We start from the raw sequence: 12,580 nt of genomic DNA on the forward strand, positions 1-12,580 counted from the left end.
CTGAGAGAAGTGACCAGAAAATAAACATCTAAGTCATAAGAAGTTCAAAAGGACATCTCTACAACTGGATGCTATGCCTAGTTAGAAAGAAAAGTCAGGACCAGCCAGATGGCTCAGCTGATGGAAGTCCTTGCTGCCAAGAGTGACAGGATGAGCTCCACTCCTGGAACCATGTGGCAGAAGGAGAATGACTCCTATAAGCTCTCCTCAGACCTCTGCTTTGATTCTGTGTATGTGCACACACGTGCACGCACGCTCGTGTGTGTGTGTGTGTGTGTGTGTGTGTGTGTATGTATGTATGTATGTTTGTGTGTGTGTGTGTGCCCATGTGTGTGTCTCTGTGTATAAATAAACAAATTTAAAAGAGAAAAGTGACAGACCAGGAAAAAAAAACCCAGATGGATTAATGCCCCCCACACACACACACAAAGAAACTGGCTAAGATAAAGATTGTGCTGTGCTGTGCTCACACCCTGGGGATTACCTTTATGCATGACACTAAGGTTTCTAGCTCCATTGCATAGAGAAATGACCAAAAGAGTTTCTGCAGGGAAGAAGCCTGCAGAAGAGCCCCTCTTTTGAGAGCGGCCGGAGTAGGAGGTTTGCCATCACCTCCAGGCTTCTCCGACTAGCCTTAGGTAAATCCCAGTGTCACCCACAGGCTTCAGCTTCAGTAAGGTATTTAGTGACCACACAGAAGAAGGCTGAGACCATGTGACAGTCACACGAAGGCTTGAGGGAACAGGAGCTGGTTATAAGAGACCTCTACTCTACGCGGGCTTCTTAGGTTTCAGGAAACATGGCTTGAGGGATGGCGCAGCCAGCTCTGTACAATAACAAATCCTGCTGCGAGGGTGTTCTGGGCTCAGCTTGGGTTTCACAATGCCCCTCCCCGCCCCCAACTTCCTCATGCTGGTTATGGATAAGCTGCAAGAGCCGAACCGGGCTAATTCACAAGCTACACATTCATGGACCTTACTTCTTCTCAACAGATACGCATGACATAGATTTCTTAAGCCACAGAACACTACCTGGACAGGCACATGTGCTCACACACTTTTCTTTACAGATGGGAAATGGAGACATGTTAAGAGCATGTGCCGAAGGACAGCAGGAAGGGTGACTAAGGAAAGGGCCACTAGGTCATCCCAACAGTTTCAGGTTCATGGCAAGGACTCAGTAGAAAAAGTTAAAGGACACCAGGAGACCAAGTGCTACAGGTCCCATCCATGGACACCTCTTGACACCTGCCTAAAGGACAACACATGTGCAAAGGTGGTTCTAAAACACAAGCTCAAATTATTCTAGGAAAGAGGAAAGAAAGGTAAAGTGATTTTCAACAGGCCGGATCTGCTCAAGGCTTGCTGCCACCAGGCTGGAGGCCCACGTGGGAACGAGCCGGCTGGAGATGCTTATCGTGGAGGAGCGTGTCGGTAGAAGTCCAGAGCAGCAATATAGAGTAGAGGCATTAGTCATATCTAATCACCTAAATTATTTATATGATTTGGAATAAGTCCAGACTAACTTTAGCCTCAGAAAACCTACCTCCCCCCCAGGATATGCAAACAGATACCTGTCTGTGGGGGCGAGCCAGGCAGGGAGGTAAGTGGGCTGCGTGGCTGCGTGGGGGTTGCATGGGACAGCCCCTCCTCCTCATGAGTGCGTAGACACAGTTTGTAGAACACAACCTTTGAATTGGGGAGTTCAGCTTTCAAATGCTCATTACTAGTTCTCAGCTAATGATGACACAGCTAAACACCGAGTGCTGAAATAACGTTTATAGTGTTCTCTCTTTTCCCTCTCCCCTTCTCTCCTCTCCCCTTCCCTCCCACTCTGTCTATGGACTCATTTTCATATAGGTACAAGTTGGTCCTGGGTTCACAGGGGGACGAGTTGTTCTCTCCAGCACTTTCTTGAAAACTATAGCTTTCTTACTGGTAAAAGTACACTGAGAGAAACTTGATCAAACTAAAGGAGAGAAATCCAGGAATACGTCAAAACTCCACTGAGACAGCACTGCGCCTGCATTGGTGTAGCTGACTTAAACAGAGCAAGCTGACACAATAAATGTTGCTGAGAATTCGGCGACACCTAAACGCTCCTGCCCTCTTTCCTTCCTGCCTGAACCTGGACCTTGGGCCTGGCCACTCCAGGCAGCTGGAGTGCTCCCTCTGTGTGACCTAAGTTCCAAGCAGCTGCCAGGTAGCTCCCTTGGGAGCCAATAACTGGAGAGTCACACTCCATTCCCCTTCTCTCTCTATCTGCTGAATAAATGAACTAGACTATAGTTTCCCAGAGACCGATTCCCACACAGTTGTCATCTCTGCTATTTAAAGTGAGCCTATCCAAGGTCAGTGGATTTGCGGCTTTCTTAGGTGAGTGCAGGGGGCATTGCCTGGAGAAGTCTGCCCAAGAGAACACACACCTTTGGAACTCCTGGCAGCGAGTCAGTAGGAAGAACTCAAAGGAAACCTGGAGAAACGTGAATCTCCTATTCTTACAGGCAATTAAAATAATGCTGTAAAAAAAAATAATGCTGTAGTGAGAAGATGGCTACTCTAGCTACTGTGAGAGAGTTGAGACAATTTAACATCTTTAGCATCTTCCTCAACCTAGACACCCTTGGAAGCCCTGTGTTCAAATTCTGCATGAGTAGTCATGAGTGGCAGCTTGGGCCTGCCCTCTCTGATAACAGGAAAGGATGTACAGGGGCACATTCCTGACACTAAGTTCAAGTAATGACAGAGAGCACCACCAATGTAAAAGGGACACTACTGAGTGGAACTTCTTCCTTATTGGAATTACAGCCAAGCCCGAAGCTGACAGTATTGAGGATGGATACCATCCCCTCCAGCACACCAAGAGGAATAGTCCAATTCTTGATAGTTCCTCATGCTCCTACCCAAAACCCAAAGAAAGAAAGATTGGTTGATGGCCTGGTGGGGACGGAAAGTTTCTAATCCAGCCCTGATCACCTCTCAATAAGTCAGGACCATGGGACAGTTTCCAAAAGAACCTCTGGGGACATTGCCTCCCCCACCCCCCAATGCTCTCCCCCAGGGGGAAGATGGCTACTTTAGCTACTGTGAGAGAGTTGAGACAATTTAACTTCCTTCCCATGGGTTGGGGGGATACCCAAGCCACAAGGCTGGGATCCAGTTTTGAACTAGATGTTTAGAAGGGGGAAAGCTCAGGGGAGGATCCCTATGCAAATTGCCGGGGTGTGGATTTCCCTGAAAGAAGAATACCATTCCATCCTAGGGCTCTGAGCCTTGGGCAGAGCACAGACCACAGCAGTGAACAGGACTGCTTTTTGAAGAGAGGTTGAGAGGGTAAGAACTTCAGGGTTTCCAGGCAGCAGCTCATCACAAAAAGACCCTCACTCAAAGGAGAAAAGCTACTGATCAAACAAACAAACAAACAAACAAACAAAAAAGACCCTTACTCAGGAGGAGCTGGAGGCACAAATGTGGCATTAATACCTAGCGGTGTAAGGGGGACCTTGTTTAACCTCAGAATAACTTCTTGAGAGAGGAAGAGGGGTGCCACTAAGCAGCCCCAGGGGACTCACGCACACAATCGAGCAAACACACACACACACAGCCCTTCAGCATCAGAACAAAGCCTACAGAAGCAGAGACTGGCAAGAGGTCCTAACTACTACTCAGTGAGTCAAATGTCTCCCTGGTTCTGGTTCCGGTCCCCCAGACTCTCCTCTCTGCCCCTGCACCCCAGAGCTAAAGCTTAGAAACAAGGAGTAGAAGTGGGGGTGGGGTTGAGGCTGCATTAGATGCAAGCTGAGGAGTTTGTTTGGAGACAGAGTCTAATTCTGTACTTCAGGCTAGTTCCAAACTCATGGCTTTGTGGGACAGCTTTGTGCATCCTGGGATACCAGGTATGACCCACCACACCTGGCCGCTGAGGACTTTTATAATGTGCCCAGGAACTTCGAAAGGAGGTACTAAACAAATACAGCTGGAAGCTATGCCCAGGGAAGATCAATTCTCGCTTATGTTGTCACCCCAACAAACTAAGCGAGGCTTAAGGAATCACTGACACGATCACCAGGGGTATATACACGTCCACTGCTAGCTCCCTCACAAAGCTGTGTGTTTGAGGACTGTCCACCAGGACTTTCCAGTAGCTTGAGGAAGTCAGAGGTCAGCTGTGGGTCCTTGGTGGCCTCTGTCTGAAGCAGGGCTTCTCGACATTTCTCATGGTCTGAAAAGAGCGAGAGTAGAGGCCCTGACTCAGAGTTCTGTACCCAAGCCTAATTCTCCCGGGTAAGTTAGCACATGCCCCGTATGCACTGGGAAGCAGGCAATATGTGCTCCTTCACCTAACAGCCCTGCCAGGGAATGGCTGCACCCACATTACCAAGCTACATCATCCGAGTTGAACACCCATGGTCCAGATAGCAGCCTGGGACTCCAACTCTGCTGCCTTCTAAAGGAAGACGCAGGCTGGCCCTGCCCACAGTGCTGACCTTGCTGCCGAGGAGACCAGCAGTCAAGTGGGCACAGATCACTATGAGTGTTCACAGTGACTTCAGAACCCGCATCTGCTCATGAGGAGCTGGAAAATGGAACCATTCGCGTATACTGCCAAATCTGTAAAATCCGGCCTCGTGTTAGGTGGATGAGAACATAAACACTGAATCAACCAACCCATCGACCCTGTTCCTTAGTAACTCTGGGAAGGGAACACGAGGACCTGACAACTCCAGTCTGACCTTTAGCAGAAGGACAAAGGCACTATTGAAGGGGAAAAAAACCGAGTCCCGAACAGAATGCACCCGAACTTACACTTGCCAAGCTGTCTGCACTTTGGAATTTTGCAGTGTTTAATGTCAACTGTCCCTAACTGGCCCTGTGGGTCTCTCTGAAATTCCACTATTATAACCCAGCTCTATATGAGGGTTTTAGACAATCAGAAGTCCCTAGAAACCTCTGTGCACTAGGGCACTCAAATCAGGCTTCTGTTAACCTTTGAAAAGCTTACACCAGGAGCTTATCTCAACCAAATTATCCAAGCATCGAGCCTGCCCACTGCTGAATCACTATGCAAATATCAGGGCCCCAGTCATTGAAAATGACAGAAGGGACAAGGTTTGGTGAGCACTGAAGGTGTCCTTACATTCTGCTCTCCGCATGGGGACAAAGACACACCAACTCAGCCTTCTACAGATGACCATGAAAGGGTCTGATTTCAAAGGACCCAGAGCCATCAAGTTGGACAGATGCCAGTCTTCCCTGTGTGGCACTGGCAGGTAACCTGTGTGTTATATCTGTCTTTCTGTGCACTCTTCTAGCTCTTCAACTTAAGGAACTTTATATTTTGTACGTCTCTTGAAAGGCTCCGTCTTCTGACTCATTTCCCCAGGGGGACAGAGCAATCAGAGATGAGTCCTGACATCCAAATAGTGCTGAAAGGGTTGGGTTACTGAATTTCTATTTTAAAGAATAAATAAAAGCATGGTCTGCAAGTTGGCCCAATGAGTAAAAGTTCCAAGCTTGATGGCCTGGGCTGGACCCCAGAACCCACATAAGGGAAGGAGGAGACGACAGACTCCATCAAGCTGTCCTCTGACCTCTATATGCATGCCATGGCATGCACATGCACACACATGCTATAAAGTTAAAAAATTTTAAAGTTGGTCAAATAATATTAATAGGTAGTTCACACACACACACACACACACACACACACACAAAGGAAAGGATTAAAATGCTTAGTAAATACAGGAAGAACTACTTTGTAAATTTAAAAAAGAAGATGAAATAGTGAGATGCATGTAGAGTTGTGTTCTTTGAAAGACTGGCGAGAAACCTCAACATCAACTTTCTAAAGTTCTGGGATCCGTGTGGCATATGCATAAGACCTTATTGGTGAGGGATGTAAGGGCCTTCCATTATATGATCCCTGTGATCCAAGAATCTCACCTGTAAGTGTTGAGGTTTGGCTTTTGCTTATATTGTAAATACAGCCCCTGCCCCCAAGGTCTGATTGCCCCCAGGGATAAGAGTCTGCACAAAGACCCAAGGGAAGCTATATAACCATGTCCCCCAAATTACTTTCCAATTTCCAAGTTATATTCACCAATTCCCTGATTGATGAATAAAGAAGCCTACAGCCAATAACTGGGCAAAAGAAAGCTAGGCAGGGTCATGGGTTCCTGGGCTAGGGGTAAGACTATGAGGGGGAGAGGAAGGTGGGAGAGAAGAAAGATGACATAAGTTGGGATCATGAAAACATGGCCAATGAGGGTGGCCAACGAGTTAAGAGCAGCCCAGAGTAACATAGTAAATAATAACTCAGGGTTATTGATAGGAAATAGGTTTAATAGAGAATAGATATCTGTACAGCTCTAGTGCTGATATATAAATAATAAAAGTTGTATGTCTTTTATTTGGGAACCGAATGATCAAAGGTGGCGTAGAAATTCTGGGTTGGGACTGAATATTTTCCACAACGTGTAAGTTTCTAGTGTAAAGAAAAACTCACACACAGGTAGCCAGTTGCTACACTGGAAGCTCTGGTGATGCCACAAGAGCCTAGTGACCTGGATCCCAGGGTTACCAGTCTTCCCTAGAAATGTACAAAAGTGAGAGGGCTGGAAGCCAGAGCGTGAGCCCCTTGCCTGCAGTGGAGGCCCAGACAAAAGAGCTGAGAGAGGACAAATGGGGGCATCAGTGTTTCATCCCATGGTTAGAGTTTTATTGGATCAGTAAGGCCTTCCAGTTGAGTCCCTCACATATAGGGTGACACAGAGCTAGTGTTGACTTCTCTAGAATTCTAGAACGTAAGAAGAAGGGTAGCTAGCTGCCTTGGCAGCCAAGGAATGATGGAAAAGAGCAGCTGCTTCGGCCTGGCAGGGTCTAGTAGAGAAAATGGATTGATGTGTGATACATAGAACAGAATGAGCCAAAAGAGGGGGTAGGGCTGGTCCTTTAGGACTGTTTAGAGGGGCAATGTGACCTCAGGAGGCAGAACTGGGGACAAGGCCACTGTACCTCCATACTGAGACGGGAAGGAGTTAGAGAATCTTTACAGTACCCTCATGAGAGTCCCTTGAGTTGGCAGCAAACTTTAATCAAGTATGTAACTTGGGAGGCCACTCAGCACAACACAAGTTGTGGAAAGATTTTCTAGTTCCTTTATATCACTCTCCCACCTCCCTACCCAGGAAACTGATGAAATAAAGATGTTGACCTGTGTTCCCCAAGATGTACAGTGTGGATGGGGGTGGGGAAGCGATTTTAATTACAACCCATGTGGTTTATATTAAGCAGCAGACTTTATGAACACTTATGCATATAAACACATAGGAAATGTTTAGAAAGATACAAACATGGATAATGATGGTAGCATACAATAACAGATGCTGAGACTAGGTGGCTGCCGAGCACACAGCCTTAAACCAGGCATTTATACCTTCCCCTCCGAGGCTCAGGAACACTGCCCAAGTGGGATCTGGAAGATTGTAAGAGCTGGAAAATAGGGAATAAAAGCAGCGATATGCAGCTTCTGTGCAATGCACAGTCACGGCTCTCATAGACTCTCAACGAGCATGCATGAGTGCGCTGGCTTTGCACAGGAATGGCCCCATCCACTGGCTTTGCACAGGAATGGCCCCATCCACTGGCTTTGCACAGGAAGGGCCCCATCCACAGCCAGGCAAGGTTGGAGGAAAGACTCAGAAGATCCTACCCCTCATGGCTGAACTACTCCCTATGGATGGATTCAAGGAAGGAGTCAGAGCCTCCCACTGGGTATCCACTTAGTGGTACCCATCAACCTCCAGTGGATAGCCAGTCCCAAGCTAATGCTCACACAGATAGCCTTGGTTAAATTAAATGGCTCACACAACAGAACCAAAACTCATATATCTGGAAAAGGGGTAGGTAGGGAGGAGGAGGGGTTAATGGGGGGGGGGGGACGAGAGTAGCCAGAATATGTCATATACATGGATGGAGTTGTTAAATGACATAATAAATAAAAATTATCTCTCCTATCTGTACATGTTATCGCTAACAATGTGAGGTTCCGTGACAAATCACTTGGCAAATTTAAAGATAACTAATTCACAATGTCCCTTAGTTCACAAATCGTTGATCAAACCAGCTTCATGAAAAACAAAGAAATTAATCAGACATCATCCATACACATTCTGACATCTCCCAAACGTCTTTCTACATCATACTGGTCCCTTGAAAGTGCTGCCCTTCTTGGTGTTCCGTATTCTCTTCAGCTTCCTATTAGCCTCTGCTTGACCCATGAGCTCAAGCTGTCCCCTACTGCTGGTTAAATCTTAGCCAATACTATTACCAAAGCTCCTCCCCCCCCCAGCTAGTGCTTAACTGAAAAGTGTTTTAGTTTGTGTAAGAGTGTTTTGCCTCCATGTCTGTCTGTCTGTCTATCACTTGCATGACTGGAACCTGTGGAGGCTAGAAGATGACATCAGATCCCCTAGGACTGGAGTTACAGATGGTTGTGAGCTAACATGTGGCTGTTGGATATTGAACCCACGGCAGGACCTCTGCAAGAGTAGGCAGTGTCCTAACAAGTGAGCTATCTCTCCAGTCCCCCAGTGCCTTTTTAAAAGATCTACCTCATTTTATATGTGTGAATGTGTGCCTACAAGTATGTATGTATATATGTGTCTATTGACCAAGGAAGTCAGAAGGAAGTGTCATATCCCCTAGAACAAGAGTTACAGATGGTTGTGTGTCACAGTGTAAGTGTTGGGAAGAGAACCCCAAATCCTCTTCTAGAGCAACAGGTGTCCTAAAGCTCTGTAACTTTCCAGCCCACACCCCCAAAGCCTTTTGTGTTGTTTATTTATTTGTTTGCTTGTCTCTACTCTCCTCTTGCTTCTCAAACAAACCAAATCTGAACTTTAGAACACCACCAGTTAGATTTTACTCCTGGTTTATAGAAGACCATTCAGTTCTTAAGTGGCCGTTTATGAGGAGGGCACAAAGCTAAGAGGCAAGAGCTTGGCATGGTGTCCTTGCAGTCCAAGTGACACATTTAGGCTTCAGACTTTATTTAGACAAATCACTATAGCCAACCATGGCCCTGGACTAACCTTCTGGGAGCCTGCTACCTGGGGAAGCGTCCCCTGACTGGCTGATGCAGAAATCAGGACTATCTATTTATTTAACATTTTTTTGTGTGTGCTGGTGTCTTGCATTACAGTATATTATAATCCATATACAACAGAGTTATAACCTATTAAGGAACTTTGGCATGCTAAAGAAAACAAGTCACGTGAAATAATGAAAGACCATATAAAGCCAAGCATATAACATGGCTAAACTGTGGAGGAGAGAGCGGAAGAGGTACATGAGAACCAGGGGAGGCAGTGTGGGCCAAGAACACATGGAGACGTTGGCCAAGTAACAGATGTCACAAATGAGAGGCAGAAAGCCACGGGGTAAACCTGCAGATGAGAATGACCTTACACCAGGCCTGGAGGCATGGGCTGCTATTCCCAGCTGTTCTACAGGCCGGAGAAGGAAGTTCATAGGTTTGAAACCAGCCTCACTACATAGTGAATCTGAGACTAGCCTGGGCAACTTAGTGAGACCCTGTCTTAAACTAAAAAGAAAACCAGGGCCTAGGATACAGTTCAGTAGTTGGCACTTGCCTCTCATGCGCAAGCTATTGGCTTCTACTCTCCAGTACTGCTAAAACAGAACAGAATGTCTTAAGGAGACTCAAAGTTAATGATGCAGAAACAGGGCATAAGGTGGGTTAAGATGTAAAGGCTTTCATTGATATCAAGATGGCCAGATAAGTTAAGAAGCAAGTGGGTAATCTTTAAACATGAGTATTCCTTCAATCTTCGCACTTGGGAGGCAGAGACAGGTAGATATCAGAGTTTTAGGCTACCTTGCCTTGGTCTACAAAGCAAGTTCCCCGACAGCCGGGACTACACAGAGGAACCAAAATCCACAAAATAATACGATGAATAAAATACACAAAAGGATGATGTCATAGTCCAACATTTGAGGAATACTCAACCTATCTTTTTGCTTGGACTGTTTGGATCAGAAGGAAGCAAACCATGAAACAAAGACATTTGTTGGCAAGTTAGTAGAGGATACAGCTTGGGCTAAGGCACTCAGAAGCGCAGATTAATGAAAGAAAGGTCAAAACAACTGAAAACATCCCAGAAACACAGACAAGCCTTTCTCGCTCTGTGTTTACAATGCTTGCCAGCTACATAGGGGTTCAAGTGATAAGCCTCAGAAGATGACAATGATGGCAAAGACGGCAAAAGCCCAGGGACTTTCTGAAGTCCTACCTCTACCCTTAGCCAATCATATGCCTACTACAAACTTCACCCTGGTACTCAGTAAGTCGTTTTATGTTGAAGAGCAGCATATTTGGTAACTGTAAACTGCAAGTCCCATTTCTCTTGCCACCATCTCAGGGCAAAGCTTGCAATCTTGTTTATTCTCTCTGTTTCTTCATTCAGAAGTCCATGAAGAGCAGGAAACGTGCTCTGTGAGTGTTTTGGAGGATGCTGAGAGGATCTTTGAGAGGGATGGGGAAACCCATCAGGTCCCCACGTGGCTCCTGATGCAAGCAGACAGTCCTATGGATGGGAAGCGAGTCCACACCTTTTCCATGCTGTTTAGACACCATCTCCATCTGTTCCCTTGCACAGCTTCCTCCTGCAGAGCCAATGCTCTCCTTTCTTATCTGGCTTGAGCGTCTGCCAGGTTGTTTTCATAGACATCACTAACTTGGCCAGACACTGGGAAGGAAGTGAGACAGCAAATATGGTTTTGATGAAAAGGAGACATTAAACGAAGTGTGAGCCCTGACCCCGAGGGACAAGGAAATCCTGAGACTCCAATTGCCTCACTGACTTCACACCCACACTGAGGGGATAGATCACTTACAGCAGCCTGCCTTTAAATCCATCAGAGATGAAGGCTGGCTTGCCTAGTGCTAAGCCCACACTGTTCAGTGGCCAGCCAGAAAAGAGAAGATAGTCTTATGTCCTGTAAGTATGATTGCCTACGGAAATACTCAAACCAGGTATCCACTCTTGTGAGTTTCCCCCAAAGTCAAGCCATAAATCTTTGCCACAGTTATGTATTAACCAGACTCTGGTGATCCTTCCCCTTCAACAAACAGCTAACGCACACCTTTCGGTCAATCAGTTTTCAGGGGGACCTACTCGTCAAACGAAACAACAAAATAAGGTTTGGGTGGCAGTGCCATTTTTAGATATTGCCAAAACCTTCACAAAGAGCAAGTGGTTATTTCTTTTTAAGAAAAGCCTTTGGGTGAACAAAGAAAGAAGGGTTAACAAATCTCCGCCTGCATATTTTCTAACGCTTTTCCTTTCCTGTGTTAGCCTCACCCCTTCCATTCCTTAAGGTTCAACAGCTCTTGAGACAATGTAGAGGTTAGTGGAGATTTGGACTCCAGTATTAAACACCTGTGTCCCTGCTCTAAACAAATATAGCAAGTGTCCAAAGAAAGCCAATTAGAGGAGGCATGTGTCCCCAAATCACTTTCTTCACATGAGGCCAGCAGGGCATGGTGTTCCATGGTCTTCCAACAACTCAGCCAGCAGGGCTTAGTCATCAATGGTATAGCTAGGAAGACTTTTTAAAGACTACTTTTATTTTTAATTATGTATATGTCTTTGTGTAGGTATGAGCACACAGAGGCTAGAGGTGGCAGATTCCCTGGAACTGGAGTTGCAAATAGTTGTAAACTGCCCAGCATGGGTGCTTAGAACCAAACTTAGATGCATTTTTAATCATTGAGTCATTTTTCTATCATTCACTGCCCCTTTTTGATGGGAAAGACTTTCTGAGACCTTAACTCACCCAATGTCATGTAACCATTACATGGTCAAGTTAACACTCTAGCCAAGTTCCTCTAACTCAGAGTGGTCTTAATCCAAGATCCATGGGCTCTTAATCACAGACTAGGATAGGAGAACAATTACATTTGATCACTTCTCATTAACTTTAGTTAAAATATAGCATTTTGATTGATTATCAACACAGCCAACTGAACCCAGTATGTTAATTGGTAATTGGCTAGGACTTTGTCTCCAATAGATTAATTATTTATATTTTGTGTCATTTTATAGTTAGGGATAATTTAACAATATTATTATTTATGCTCATTATTACTTAAGTATAGCAGTAGTCATAAGATTCATCAATAGCCAATTTTAGCAGCATGTACCCTAACACATGATGTTTGCCTCTTAATCAGATAATTATTTTAAACATCATGGGATCTCACTGTACTTCTATTTATCTTATTTTACATGGTCATTGTTTCTTTTGATCCTTAAGTCCAGGTTGACCTTAAACCCTTGATCATCTCACTTCAGATTCCTAAGTGCAGAGATTATATGCAGGGACCATCATGTGTGCGTTATTTTACATATTTAAAAACATTTTTCTCAAAGGCATTCCATTGACATTACTGCCCGCTGGCTACCCAGAAATCATATGAACTCCTCTTCTACCTCCAAACCTCATGCCCTTTCCCATCTCCCACCAAGCCTGCTTCCTGACGTGTCTTCCATCCTGTC

The 12,580-nt window shown here is 45.5% G+C and overlaps 1 protein-coding gene across 2 annotated transcripts in view; it reads right to left on the reverse strand.

Annotated features, from left to right (window-relative positions):
• The window catches only part of Iqgap2 (IQ motif containing GTPase activating protein 2), a 265,104-nt gene that overhangs the window by 150,887 nt on the left and 101,637 nt on the right, over positions 1-12,580 (reverse strand). The window lies entirely within an intron of this gene.

This window comes from Mus musculus, chromosome 13 (genome assembly GCF_000001635.26).
Source record: "Mus musculus strain C57BL/6J chromosome 13, GRCm38.p6 C57BL/6J".
Classification (NCBI taxonomy): Eukaryota; Metazoa; Chordata; class Mammalia; order Rodentia; family Muridae; genus Mus; species Mus musculus.